This window comes from Parasteatoda tepidariorum, chromosome 5, assembly GCF_043381705.1.
Source record: "Parasteatoda tepidariorum isolate YZ-2023 chromosome 5, CAS_Ptep_4.0, whole genome shotgun sequence".
Lineage (NCBI taxonomy): Eukaryota > Metazoa > Arthropoda > Arachnida > Araneae > Theridiidae > Parasteatoda > Parasteatoda tepidariorum.
Window position 1 is genome coordinate 85060919 of NC_092208.1, and position 15550 is coordinate 85076468.

The 15550-nt window shown below is 31.2% G+C and overlaps 1 long non-coding RNA gene across 1 annotated transcript; it reads left to right on the forward strand.

The window, feature by feature from the left end:
• Positions 1-4810: 4810 nt before the first annotated feature.
• LOC122270519 (uncharacterized) lies at positions 4811-11171 on the forward strand. Its single transcript, XR_006225841.2, has 4 exons — positions 4811-4923; positions 6593-6607; positions 6706-6729; positions 10990-11171. It is a non-coding gene; the product is annotated as an uncharacterized lncRNA (long non-coding RNA).
• Positions 11172-15550: the final 4379 nt, after the last annotated feature.

Sequence of the window (15550 nt, forward strand, 5' to 3'; positions counted from 1 at the left end):
TCAAAGTGGTTGTAATTTGACAACCTTATGGCAATTACAGGAAGCAATATTTTTGTATTCTTTTGAGATTTATCGCACTATAGTTTTAATGCTATAATGTGAATGTTATTTTCGAGGTTTTCTCCATACTGCACCTGGCTCTTCACCGGAATTTTTTGCCATAGGCAACTTATGAATAATATCTAAATTGATAGTGCAATACAATAAATTATTAACAAAAAAAATTTCCGAATAAAATGATATTATATTCAGGGCCTGACTTGACCTAATTTTGGTCCGGGGCAAAAACTTCTTTAGGCTTCAAAAACTTTGCTTACTTTGAAAAATTCTATGTTCATCATGCCGAATGCATTTTTCTGATTGTTAACTTTGTCATCTAGCTGCGAAAAATTCATATCCTTGCTGACATTAGGGCGGAATTCAGCTAAATTTTCGCGATCACGATGGCTCAATTAAGCCAATCAGAAGCCTGTATTTTTGTAAAATATCGCAGCTTGCGATATGTAACAATACAGGCTTTTGATAGGCCAAATGTGTCCATCGTAATTGCAAAAATTCAGTTGAATTCCTCACTAGAAAGCCAAGGATTGACGAAATATAGATTTTGTGTTCATGCAATAGATTAATGAAGAAGCTAACATAAAACAGACGAATTTTACACTATACTGATATTTTGTTTAAATAAAGTGCATTAAAGAAGGAAACTTAAAATAAACTTTTAATTCGACTTGGGGGGCCCCCTCTGATGTGGGGACCGGGGAAACTACCCCGTATGTCCCTGTGTTTATCAAGCTCTGATAATATTTACATATACGAAGACGAGATATACCGAATAATATATAATTAAATATTTACAAAGGCGAAAAATAAGAATTTGAGAGTAGGGGATCGAATATTTACGAGTGCAAGTGATATAATCAAAAACAATAACAAATTCAGGAGACATCATCTCTCTTCCTCCCCCTCAAGATTAAGCTTCGCGTAGGGGCACAGAGGGACGACGCGTCTAAAGAGAATAAAAATTAAATTGGGAATGAGAAATAAAAGATAAAGATTCGCACTATTTACAAAAGCATTTCGAAAGAGTGCCGTTGGAAAGTAAGAAGTCAGTTGAGGGGCTGTAATTGATTAATAAACATTCTTTATTTTGTGTTTTTTAGTTTATAAATAATGATTTTTATTGAAACTTAAAATTTTTGATAAAAATTGTCAATTGAAAAATTTATTTGAAAAATTAAATGATATTATTTATGAGTTTATGTATGCTTTTTGCATATTTTAATGTTTGAAGTAATATGATTCATAAAGCTATAAAATGTAAAGTTTAAATGGGCTTTTCATGTTATATCATTAAATTTAGAAAAACGATTTCGCAAGCATTAGGTTTTAACTCTAATAAGAAGATACATATTTTTTTTCTGCTTATTAATAATTATTTTTGCAATGTGTTTTGGATGTTCCTTCTCAAAAAAAAAAAAAAAAAAGGAGATACCATTTTGTTTTCGCTTGCAGAAGGAGGAATATATATATAAATCAAACATTTTTTTTAAAAAATTTAATAAGCCACAATAAAGAAGGAACGTCACAATGCTACACTCTACGCCTCCAGTGCAACTGAATGACTGTTCATATAGAAATCGCAACTATTCGGCTCATACAACAACGCGCCTTATAGTTTGTTGCGATCGCGAAATGAACACATTGATGTGGCAACACGTGAGAGCTACGTCACCAAATTTATACTTTTAAAGTTGTCGGATTCCACCCACTTTTTTCTTATTTATATTTCTTTTAAAACGCTTTTCTAAAAAAACTATTTAATTGAAATCAACGGTAATTGAATAAAAAATATTTATGGATTTAAAGGCAAAATTAATGGGAATGTTGTATTTCTTTCTTTAGGTGAAACGTAAAAAATGGCCACATTATTATTGACGCCAATGATGCTTAATTAATTTACTTAATGTATGCATATTGAAATAAAAGAAATAAGCTGTGTACTAGGAAGCAAAAGTATTGGAGTTTATGCATTTTTTGTCTAAATAAAGCTTAAAAATTTGTCATATTATCAATGACGACAATGATACTTTATTCATGTTGGTAATATGTTAATTGACATTAAAAAATACATCAAAATAATTGACATCAAAATTATAGGAAAAATATTAGAGAAAGGATACTTCTTCATTTTGAATAGACATATTATTACTGGCTCTAATGCTTTATTAATATTGATAATATGAAATAAAATAAAATAAGCTATGTGCTAAATAGCAAAGTTAAAGGAGAAAAGGTTAATAAAAAATTTGTTTAGAAAAACCGTAGAAAATCACCATTCACTGATGACGCTTAATTCATCCAGAAGAGTAAATTTCATGAATACCAATATTCTGTGTATTGTAAATTACATATATATGATTCCTTATTCCCCGAGAACTAATTAAAAGCTACCACAATGTTGCTAAACAAAATGTATACAATCCAACTGTATATGTATTTTCATGATGTATGGCATACCTGCCAACTCTTCCGGATTTTCCGGAAGATTTTATTTACATACTAGGAGGCTCCGCCCCCTGCTTTATTCTAATAAAAATAATTTTGAAAAAAACAATCCTCCTAAAGTTTTATTTTAGTAACAAAACAAAATCAAAAACGTAATAACAGTACAGGCAATTTTAACTCTTTAAATTAGGGAAATCAAAATATTGATAGGAAAGCAATAACTTCATGACTGATATCAATTCTATGCTGATGACAACCGAACCAATATGAAAATGAATGTGGGAAAACCGGATCCTACCACGTGATTTTCCAGCCAATAAAAATTTGAAAAACTGCGACACTATCATTAGATTTTTATATATAGTAAGATTTAAAGTGGTAGCAATACTCAGGTTATTTCAATTAACTTTTTGAATTATAATGATAATTATAAATGAGTTTGACCACCACTACATATAAATAATTACAATAAATATATGAAAGCATAATTATCCTTGCGCAAGCGAATTTCAACGAGATTGAAATATAAATATATTTTAGAGTCAGATTGTTTTTCGTTTATTGTTTTACAACCACTCTGAAAATCCATTCTCGGAAGGAGTGAAAGTTGGCAGGTATGGTATGGGATAGGGGCCGCTACGCGGCCCAGGTGCCCAGTTTTTTGTAAATAAATAAAGAAGAACTAATTAACAGCAATAAATAGTAATAATAGATTCACTCCTCCCGGATACCACCTATTCTTGAATTGGTCCAACTGTCAGATTTTTTCTCTTTTCCATCTCACTTTCAGGCCTGTCTAGTCCTACACTGGACTGGACTGATCGATACTATTCTCAGTAGATCACTGAAGCCAAGTATCTATGGCAACTGGTAGGGGATAATTTTAATCAGCTTACAAAGATATCAAGGGTGAGAAGAATCGGTCTTTGTTAAACTGTTCTAAGTGCTCGATTCTGCATCCAGGTCATCGGGCTACCGAACCGGGGGGAGCCAACAGAGGATCACAATTAAGATCTCCAGATCATCCTCAGGAATGTTTCATTGACCGTTGCCAATAGCCTAATATAAATGCTTGTTTTTACTTCATTTTATATGAGATCGCTTTTTGTACTTGAACTTTAATGTTCAGAAGTATTCTACAGGTTATTCAAAAATGATTGTCGGACATAACAATAATTGTGCCATGTTATTTAGACATATAATAGTGCCATAATGGTACAAGATTAAAAAATGTATTACTTACAAGATAAGCTAGTTTTTGCAGTTTGAAACGGGAAATTATTTATGGAAATGATTTGTCGGAAAAGTAAGGAATTGAGAAGAAAAATTGCTAACAATCGATACTTTTATCATCATTACCCTTTACTAAAAAAAGTGTCAAAGAATTTAATGTCGTTACATTGTTGCTAAATACCCTTATTATAACATACTAATTACACCTTATTATACCCTTATTATACTAAATACCCTACTATTGCAGAAATACTCTTATATTTACAACAATACCCTTATTATCTGGGGCATAACGTCGAGGACAAGAAAAAATTTGCTCTTGCGGAACAATCCTACAGTATGAGGGTTGGCTACCAAGTTTAAAACAATATATGCTATCTCTTGAAAATAAGTATTGTTTTGGAAAAAAACCTGCCTTATAAAATATACTACCACCCAGTTTCACTGTACATTGAAGAAATTATAATAAAATAATTATTATAATAATATTGAATTATAATAAAATAATTATAATAATAATATTGAATTATAATTAAAAATACATTATAGTTCTGTTTAATTATCGTATAGTTCTTCATTTAAGCTTTTTTTTAATTCTTTAATCTGAAGCCCAAACTTCAAATTAGTTTTACGTTTTGAAAAAAAAGGGAAATAAAGCTTTAACAAATAACAAATAATATATTAAGGATTTATTCCATATGAATAAGATATTATAGATAAAAGCAGACATAAAAATTCAATTTCCCAGAAACGTCTAAATGTTTAATTATTTTTTATATTGTAATAAAAAAATGAATAAATTCTTACTATTACAGAACTGTTTTAGATTTAATTACATGTTTTTGATTGAACATTGCGTGATATTAATAGCAACATAAAATCTAAAAAACTTTTTGCAAATATAAAATAGTAGATAAAAATTTTTATGCATTTACCTTCGATGTAGAATCGTAACGTATCTTTTTATAGTTGACAATAAAAAAATACGCTAACATAATAAAAGAACATTTGAATAATTAACGTACGAAAATCAATTAAGTTTTATTTTTATTTAAAAAAAGTTTCAGTATAAATAAGCAGGTTTTTCCTGGAAAAAATACACTCGTTCAAATAGTAACGATATTTGCAAGATGAATTCTAAACTGTGCATTGTACTTGTTGTATTTGCCATTTTGGCAATATTAGGTAAGTTATTTTTTTAAAGGATTATATCTAGTATTATACCGTCAACGTAAAATGCATTAATTTAATCAGTAGGTACCAGTTATTTATATAAAAAACTTAATTCATAAAATGGATAATGTAACTGGCTATAAAAAATTATTGAATTTCGTATAGTAAACAAAAACTTGATAAATTTTATTACTTTCAAAAATTACCCGCATTAACAGATAATATTTTAAAAGAAGTATGTTAACATTCAGTTTATTTTTTACTAACAATCACCCAGAAGTTATATCTCCTTCAAGTCCTTATGTAAATTAAATAAGTACTGTCGAAGAAAATTATTCTGAAATTTACAACTCAAAAAAATTATTTTTAGATCCCGCTCCCAGAACGACACGTTTTTCTTAATTTTTCTTTATAACCTACGTTGAAAAGACAATCCAATTTTTGGGTTTACGACTACTAATCTTCAACTCCGTAGCATTGTATTTTTGAACCCAATCCAAAAGGCAAGGGAACTCCAGGATCAAGTATTGAGAGAAACCAAGGAGGACTTTTCGATGGCACTAACCCTTATTTTCGTTACATGGATAGAAAAACCATGCAAACCTCCAACGGTTAGCAGATGGCAAGATGACTCTAACCCATGACCCGTCTACCACTGAGGATATTTTACATCCGCCCTGTGCTCGGTGCGAGACGGGTGAGGAATTCGTTTCCACCAACCATCTCTGGGATTCGAACCCGGTTAACTAGGAGGTCAAGTTCTTTTTCTAAAACGAAGGGATTGTTTTCCGCTATAAAATATGAACAGGACTTATTTGGTAGATGGTACTATCGGCTGAAACATTTACAATTGAAACGTCTTTTTCAATGGAACAGACCAAAAGATAATTGGGCAGATCAGAGGCCCAAGGAAGGGCTCAAGAAAGTATCCTTGGACCCATACTATTTACTATATTCATCTACGATTCTCCTATGGACAGACAGGATTTTAACAGTATTACTGCATTTTGCGCTGATGAAACTGGAATCGCCTTCTTTTGGCTGAGCACTTCATGATTAATTCAAAATGTTATTTTTAAAAAAATTATTCTTCAAGATTTTACACAGAACGAACTTATTCGCTAATTGGCAACTCAAAAAGGCAGTAACATTAATGCAAGCCTTTTTCAAAAGTTACAGCTACAGAAATAACTATTACTGCCATTTGTCTTCATATGGAAACTAGAAATAATTTTTAAAATTAAAAGAGGAGGGAAACTCACAAATTAAATCGGCTTTTCAACGACGGATATAAATAAATATCAAATACTTTTTACCGATATAGTAACAAAATTTTAACTATTTATTTTACTTGAACCGTTTTCCGTTAGGTAACAAAATGCACAAATTTGTTTCAACACTCTGAAAAGATGTATTTTACTGGAAAGATAATATAAATAACACCTTGTATTTTTTAGTTTATTTGTATTAGCAACAAAACGATTTTAATTAGACAACAAATTTCGTTCCTATTCGTGATATTTTATTGAATCATATATGTTTTAGGAAACAAGGAGTTAATTAAATGCTTAATGTGAATTCTTTTAAGATACGTGATGAATTTTATTTTAAACACTTTGAATTAAAATATAGAATAACCTTTTCTTATCATGTCTAACCTGTAATTTTCTTTTTATCGTAGGTACCGCAATGGCTGGTAAGAAATTCTAAATTATAAGCATTCATTTCTTAATTTTTGAACACATTATTTACTATATATTAAATGATATTATAATTTATTAATGATTTTTTCAGATCCACAATTGGGAATTTTAGGACGTAAGTATAATTGTTGAAGAGCATTTTGATGAATAATTTATAAGTTTAAACGTATCTTATTTATTTTATTTATCTTATCATATTTATCTTATTTATTATTGCCAACTTGTACGGACGTTGAGAAATAATTTTCTGAGTGGTAGAAACATTGGTGTTATTATGGTGTATTAAATCTTGCTGTTCAAAAAAATCACATATCAATCTTGAGCTTCAAAAAAAAAAAAAATTAAACAACCACGATGAATCAATAATTTAAAAAAAAATATATGTTACCGGCAAAGTATGAAACACTGGAATTGTATTGAATGACTAGGCATTGTATAGAATGCCTGACGTTTTTAGGCAAAGTATGAAATGTGAGAAGTATTACATACTTTGCCTAGGCATTGTGTAGAATGCCTAGGCATTCTATACAATGCCGGATGCTATTTAGGCAAAATATGAAATAAACGTCCTGATGAGGCTATTAGGTAAATGATGTGCATGTTACTGTGAATGAGAGAAATCGGTGGTTGTTGACTTTCACCGGCGAATGCTGACAATCACATAGTCGCTTTGGAGAATGTCCGAAATATTTATTACATCCGATTTGATATTAATTTATTCGTGAATATAATTACATTTATTCGATATTTTAATACTTACTGACGATAGATTAGAAGAAACATCAGTGTTTGGAATATCGGGCAAATGTATACCGCGCAGTGACCCTTGATCTTAAAAAAACATCAGTGTAGGGTATACTGGGCAAATGTATACCGGGCAGTGGCACTTGACCTTTAAAAAACATCAGTGTAGGGTATACCAGGCAAATGTATACCGGGCAATGGCACTTAACTAGACCTAGTACATATTTCGGACACTTACCAAAGGTCCAGTCATACTAGTTCTAGTTAAGTGCCATTTTCTGGTATACATTTGCCCGGTATACCCTACACTGATGTTTTTTTAAGGTCAAGGGCCAGTGCCCGGTATTTATTTTCCCGGTATACCCTACACTGATGTTTCTTCTAATCTATCGTCAGTTAGTATTAAAATATCGGATAAATGTAGAACTACCGATTTCGGTCATTCACAGCAACATGTATTTGACAAAAAATAAAAATGTTATTCTGAAGAAATACTGAGAGTGCCATTGAAAAACATTTATTCAAAATGTAGAAAGAAAATTAAAAAGTTTTGCAAAACAAAATTTAAGCCTTTCTTATTATGGGAAACAAAATTTTCATATAAAAAATATGAAATTTACCTACTTGTCTCCACATGGCAGGCTTGAATGTTATTTAGAATTGCATTTTATTAAATTTTTCCATGTAAATTTCATTAAATTCCTCCATTTCCATGTAGCACAGTAAAGAAATAATTTTTGTTATTAGTCAAAAGTCACGAGCCACGCGTTAAAAGTCACGAGCCTTGCCAGGTGATATTTGAAACGAAAGGGAGATGAATTTTATACTTTGCCGGTTTCTCATTTGGCAATCTATAGAATGCCTAGAAAATGTGTGAAATATAAATCATTTCATACTTTGCTCGCTAATTTTAGGCATTCTATCCAATGCCTAGTCATTCTATACAATGCCGGATTTCATACTTTGCCGGTAACATATATATTGAAAATATCGACTTGTTAACTGATTATGTCTTGAATTGCTCTTAAATGTCTTAAGAGTTCTATTTTTAGAAGGTGCTTCCAAGCGTAATTGTTGTTTTACTACCACTTAGTAAAATCTCTTTCACTGACCGTACAAGTTTGTAAGTATAGGAATACCACATGCGACTAAAAATGTAAAAAGTGGTAAAAACTCAATTCATTTTTGCTTATTTACAATATCTTAAATTAATAAAACGTAACTACCACTATAACTTACATTTCAACTTATTCATATTTAAAGCAAAATAATGTTGATTTCTTTAACCTCATCTACAATCTTAAATTTTTGAGCAAGCTGTTTCTTTTTATTTAGACTTACTTTATTTCCTCGAGAAAATTGCTCGAACTTATTACCTCGAGACACTAACAACTCAGTTGACCACAATGTGATACTGCAAATATTAAACAAGTTCACGATGGATGGAATAAGCATTGCCTCACGGTCCAAGTGCGTAGTTTCAGAACAATGCTTGGACTAGACTCTTTGCAAACAGTTTCGATAGTCAAATTAAAAAAAAAAAGCTAGAATAAGTGGCTAATTTCAATTTTTTTCCCACAAAAATCTGAATTTTATTAAATACCATTTTTTTAAATTTTTAGTGGGAAACCTTTTAGTTGCAATCTTGATATAAAAAAACATGCCTCAAAGTAAAATTAGCCTGCTCACAAGTATCTTCAACGCTTGCATCAAATATAAAAACTTTCCCAATGAGTGGAAGAAGTCAGATATAATTCTTTTTCCTATTCCTGGAAACGATGTTTCATCTTCTGAAAACTACCACCCTATAAATCTATCAAAAAAATATTTGAAAAATTATTCACCGACGTCATGATAATTATCTGCGGAATATACCAAAACAACAATATGAGTTTGGTAAGAATCTTTAAATTACTAAGCAGGTTGTTAACATATATTGAAATACATCAGCAATGACAAAATCTAACATGAAACTAATCTCATGCTCAACGTCGGTAAGGTGTTCAATCAAGTGTAGTATCAAGGTCAAATATTTTAATTAAACTTCATGAGCATTCATGACTATCTCTTTCTATTAAATTCTTATTTCGCCATTTGCCAATTCAGAATCAAGATTAACAATACCAACACATCATATAAAGGAATTAGAGATGGATTACCAGAAGATAGTATTAGTGGTCTGCTATTTTACATTCTATTTACTGCTGATTTCCCCATCAATGATGCAAAAGCTACCAGCGCGAAAGTATCTCAACATCGACAACTCTTGGGACGACGTTGCACTTCTTTCTTTTTGCTTGCTTTCTTAAATCGTATGAAATGAGGAAAACAAAACTTACTGGATAATCGATTAGCAAGCAATAAGAATTAATAAAATAAGATATAAAAAACCCAACAAATATACGTCTCTATTCGCCCTTAAAGAAACTAATGAAAGAGTAATAAATATTGATTCATCCAGACGATTTTCTTCTACAATAAAACAAAATGAAGTTCCTTATCTCACATGAGAATTGTTAAGGGCATGACAGCATAAGACGCTCCATTTTTAGTGGTCAGATCAAATCCAATGCTCTCACAACGCAATACAGTTATTTCTTTTCCAAGAACGAATGTTCTCCTTATTTATCAAACTATGTCGCCAAGTGTAGTTTTCCTGAAAGACTTCGAAACTTTGACATTTTTTTTTAAATAATTCTGCGACACATATAGCAAAAGGTTAAATTAAATTAAATTTCTGTTTGATGTTTTTAAATTTCAAAAACTTTTAAATTGCTTCAAAAGCATATTTTTATAATTTGATAATGGAATAAAAAGGAACTATTTGCAGTCGCGGATGATTACTTAAATCCGGTAGTGTAATGATCTTTTCTTAACTTGAACGGAATGTAGATACACCCAGGCAGTAAAACAATTTCAGAAAAAAATTACTGACTCCAAATGGAAGACTACATCCCCACAAACGTTCCCGACATCCCGACAGTTAGTTTTCAGTAATAAGACGAAAGGACCCAAAATACCAGATGTAAGTTGTGTAATCAAAATACTGAACCATCGAAAAGCGCCAAATACTTATGTATTGCAATTACTTCTATCCCAACTTGGAACACTCATATCAATCAATAGTATTAAAAAAGCCAATGGTGCTTACTAGACATTGAACGCAATTTTAGACATCAAAACAGAACATGATCTCAAATGCAAAAGAACTATATTGTATCTCATGGCAATAACGACCTATTTTAACTTATAGACTACGTTGACCTGTTGAGATACAATTTCTCTAGAAGAATTCCCAGAATAATAGAGTTTTCCATCTATTCATAAGACCAATTCCAATATACATTTCCCCTGCCTGATGGTGCAATAGGTTAGCTGCATTTGAAAAACTAATAAGATGACAAAATAAGATTATACTAAATCTGACTAAAACCAAATAGTTCATAAATTATAGTAAAAGTGTAAAATATGACTTCCGAATTCGAATTTTTCCTATTATGAAATTTTTGTAAGGTTTGCTTACTGAAATGATTATTTGACAGTTGTCCACTTATAACCAATAAAATTTTTATATTACTGACATCTAGATATATTTTCTTCAAAAAAATATATGTATTGTTTATAATTTCAGAGGTAAAAGAATTGGGTGACAAAATTCTTAGCACTGCCGGAGCTCACAATAACGATGCCGAAGATGTACAAACACTCCATGCTCATCGTGGATAGAAATTGCTATTATGTATACATTATATTTGCTTTGTATTATTTTGAATCTCCATTTTAATAGCATTGCAATAAAAACTGTTTGTTGAAGTTCTTTAGAAATATTTTTAATACAATAACTTTTGCTTTTGTATATATATTTATGGAACAGTAAACTCGGGTATTTTTCTATCTATTGCCATCACAATAGTTATTATTCATTTTATTAAGTTGTCTCCGGTAATAATTTAAGTAATGTTAAAATATTAGTCAAAGAGATGTCCAAGTCAGAGACATAACTAGATCAGTGTTCCACAAACATTCAATCAATTTCCGTTTGCACTATTCCTAAACGTCGATACGCATTCCTATCCCAATGGAAATCAATATATAGAAATCAATCAATAGAACCAATAATCCTACGTATTCCTATCCCGTCCTCCTATTGGTCGCATTTTTAACTGATTGATATCATTGATAGATTTCCAGTGCACCGGTAAAGGAAGTGACGTCAGCTTAGACATTTTTATGTATTAAGTACTTAGTTAGAATTATTTTATATTCTTATAATAATAAAAACTTAGTTATAAGGTAATTACTTCGATTTAATTTTAATCCTTTCGAAAATGGCTGAAGAAATTTTAAACATAAACGATGCTGCGATTTCCGCATACAGTCATACTAATTATTGGTGAAGTAGCTTGGCTTTTTCGAGCAAATTGAGCAATAGACACCGAATAATACACCGAAGAGCCATTACATTATGACCACCCTCCATCTATAGCAATGGGCTCACCCAGGTTTTCATGGTTTCTCGCCTAGGAACAATGTTTTCATGGGGCACATTAGGATCCATAATCCTCATAGAACAATCCCTGACGTCTGTAAGCTACTTGAACATAGACCAGGTTCACCCATTCATGCCAGCAGTTCTTCCTTCGGGGGATGGTGTTTACCAACATGATAATGCACCATGTCACCATAAGAGTCGAATCGTTCTGGATTGATTCGAGGAACATTCCAGTGAATTTCAAGTGATGTCTTGGCCCCCAGATTCACCTGACCTTAATCCAATAGTGCATTTGTGGTCCTACTTGGAAAACCAAATTCGTGCTGCCACGCTACCCACTCGCAATGTGAGGGAATTGCAGGACCAGTTGGTGAGCGCTTGGTACCAGATACCTCAGACTACCTATCAGCACCTTGTGGAATCAATGCCGCGGCGGGTGCTAGCAGTTTTGAGGGTTAAAGGTGGTCCTACAGGTTATTAGCAGGGTGGTCATAATGTAATGGCTCTTTGGTGTATATAATATACGATATTTTAATTACGAATCCAGAGGTGGCGGGGAACACATCATTTAATGCGCATATGAGTACTGTGATATATATCCATTTGAAGCATTCATTAATTCATTAATTCTGACTTTGATTAAAATGTAAAACTAAATCAAAATACAGCTTTATGCGAAGGCACTCGCGAGATTCTCCTGTTTACTAAACGGGCGCTTTAACCAACTAAACCACGTCGCCACAAATACTGCGAAAATGAATGAGCATAAATTTCTGACCAGCGTGGTTTTTTTTACCAGTAACTTCTTGATCAGTTTCGCTTGCATTGAATTTCCCTTGTTGTTATCTTTTCACAACGAAATTTTAAGTTTCTTTGGATTCAGCTTGGATACATTACATTGTATACATTAAAATATATACATAAAATATATAACAAAGACGATTTTAGACTTAAAAATGGAAGAAAAACGAAATTTTCGAAGAATCCGTAAGAAGCATTTATTAATTCCTTACTGCGCCAAATTCAGACATTAATGGAAATGTAAAAGCCAATCCATAAACGGGTTTACTGAAAGCCACTAGAGAGATTCGAACTCACGATCTCCTGTTTACTAGACAGGCGCTTTAACCAACTAAAAGCCACGGCGCCACGTTTTCTGTGAAAATGAATTTCTGACCAGCTTGGGTTCTTAACCAGGAATCTCTTGATGAGTTTCGCTTGCATTGAATTCCCCTTGTTCTTATCTTTTCACAACGAAATTTTAAGTTTCTTTGGATTAAGCTTGGATACATTACATTGTATACATAAAAATATATACATAAAAATATATAAGAAGGACGATTTTAGACTGAAAAATGAAATTTTGGAAGAAAAAATAAAATTTTCGAAGAATCCATTAGAGGCTTTTATAATAATTTGTTTATTATCTAATTAATATATATGTTACGGTTAAAAGTAACAAATCTTGATATAATGTTTTAAATTAAAATAATATCTTTAAAAGTTTGATTTATTTTTTCATATATCCTCATATTGATTGAGGAATGAAATTTTCGAAATCTTGAGTTCTTAAATTTTAATATAGTTACAGAAAAATAAGAAAAATATTAGTGTATGGATTACGGCTATTATCTATAATCGCTGTTTATCATTTTTAATAATCGGATTACTCACGGGAAGTGAGTGCCATTGTCCGGTTTATCTATACTAATGTTTTTTCAAGATTAAGTGTTACTGCCTGATGCACATTTACCCTCTATGCCCTACACTGATATTTTTATGGATAAATGCAACTACCCGGTACGCATTTGCCCGGTATACCCTATCTTGAGGTTTTTAAGAGTTAAGTGCCATTACTCAGTTTACTGAGCACTCAATACACTGATGTTTGTTTAGATTAAATGCCACTGTCCGGTATACCCTGCACTGTTTTTTCTAAGGTTAGGTGCCTTAACCTTAGAAGAAAGAGAAAAAAAGAAAAGAAGAAAAAAAACTTTCTATTACAACGTATTCGTACAACAAATTAACAACGCACATAAAGAGCGGGCGTCTTCATACTAAGTGTAACAGAAACTAACATTGTCTCTCTGTATGCGCTGGAAATTACCATTATGCATGAGTATAAAAATTCTCCAGCCAAATGAGTTTAATTTGGTTGTTATTGGTAATAACAGGTAATGGTAACTTACCATGGAATAATAATAATTTATTAATTGCATCCACCGTAACATAGATAATATCTTTTACTGTTATACTTTGTAATTTAATTACGTTCAGTGTAACATAGATAATATCTTTTGCAGTTTTGTCGTGCAGTTTAATTCCATTCATCATAACATAGATAATATATTTTACTGTTGTGTCTTGTAGTTTAATTACATCCATTGTAACATAGATAATATCTTTTACCATTTTGCCTTTGTAGAGTGATCAGGGAGAGTCTAGGCTTCCTGGAACTGTAGCTCAAGCTAGAGACCCAATAAGTTACATTATAAACGGAAAAATAAGGAAAAAAAAAACTAAAGGTTCTAGAAAGGATTTTATTTTAAATTACATGCTAAAAGTATTAATTGACTTAGTTAACAAATAAGGATTTACTAAATTAGTTAAATATGGAATATTTATCGATGATTGTTTGAGGAAATATTGAAAAAAATAGAGCAAGCTTAATAAATTTGAAATATTTTTTTTTTACTATTTAAAATATTTTTAGATATTTTTGAATCTGAATTATCCCTCATGGACTTAAAATTATGAATTAATAATAAAAAAAACAAGCATTCCAAGTGCACAAAAGACAGCTGCTTTAAAAATTATCTCTATTCAATTTCATTTTATTCAAGGAGAAAGAAGCAGAATATCCTTACAAAAAAATTAATAATTAAAATTTAATTCCTTTTTTTTTACAATATTGCGTTACTTTTGCGTCATTATATTGCGTAATATTGGGTTAATATTGCGTCATTTTCTGAATAATTAAAGTTTAGAAGCAGTACATCAAAATTCTACCTAAAATTTGTACTAAATTTTAGGTTATTTTCCTTCATTCTAAATGCAATATTTAAAAATATTTTAGTTTCTATTACTTGAAATTTTGTAGGAATTTTTTCAATATGCATGTCTAGGGAATAAAAAACGAACAAGTGAATTTAGCAATACAACAGCTAAAATCAAAATAATTGATCGCAGTTTTTGATCCCTTTTTGCCTCTTTTCATATTTGCCTTAAAATATCTATTATTATTGTATCTAATGTGTAGTCCATTCCATAAGTTGAATTTTTATGAGCATTATAAAGCAAGAAAAATGAAAAATAATTCATTTTAACATATTGATGTGATTTTGAAAAAAAAAATTTTTTTTTGGTCAGTATTCCCTTTTTTTTCTACATTTTTTATATTTATTCCATGCTTTAGTGTATAATACACAGATTAAAAACTTTAAAACTTTGTCTTCGAAGGCATTCGGGTACTTTATGTAAAAATATGCGTAGGGACAGAGGGTGTGCGGTGTTGGTCCTCGTTAAACTGTGCTACCGTAAAGTGCTCGACTTCGCTTGCAGGTCGTTCGGCTACCGAAGCGGGGGTGCCATCCCCTCTGCAGAGGATCAAAATTGTGTTGGCATGTCTTCGGATCATCCTCAGGGATGTTTCCCAGACCGTCGCCAATAGCCCATTGTGCAGCTCTAGTGCGACGTAAAT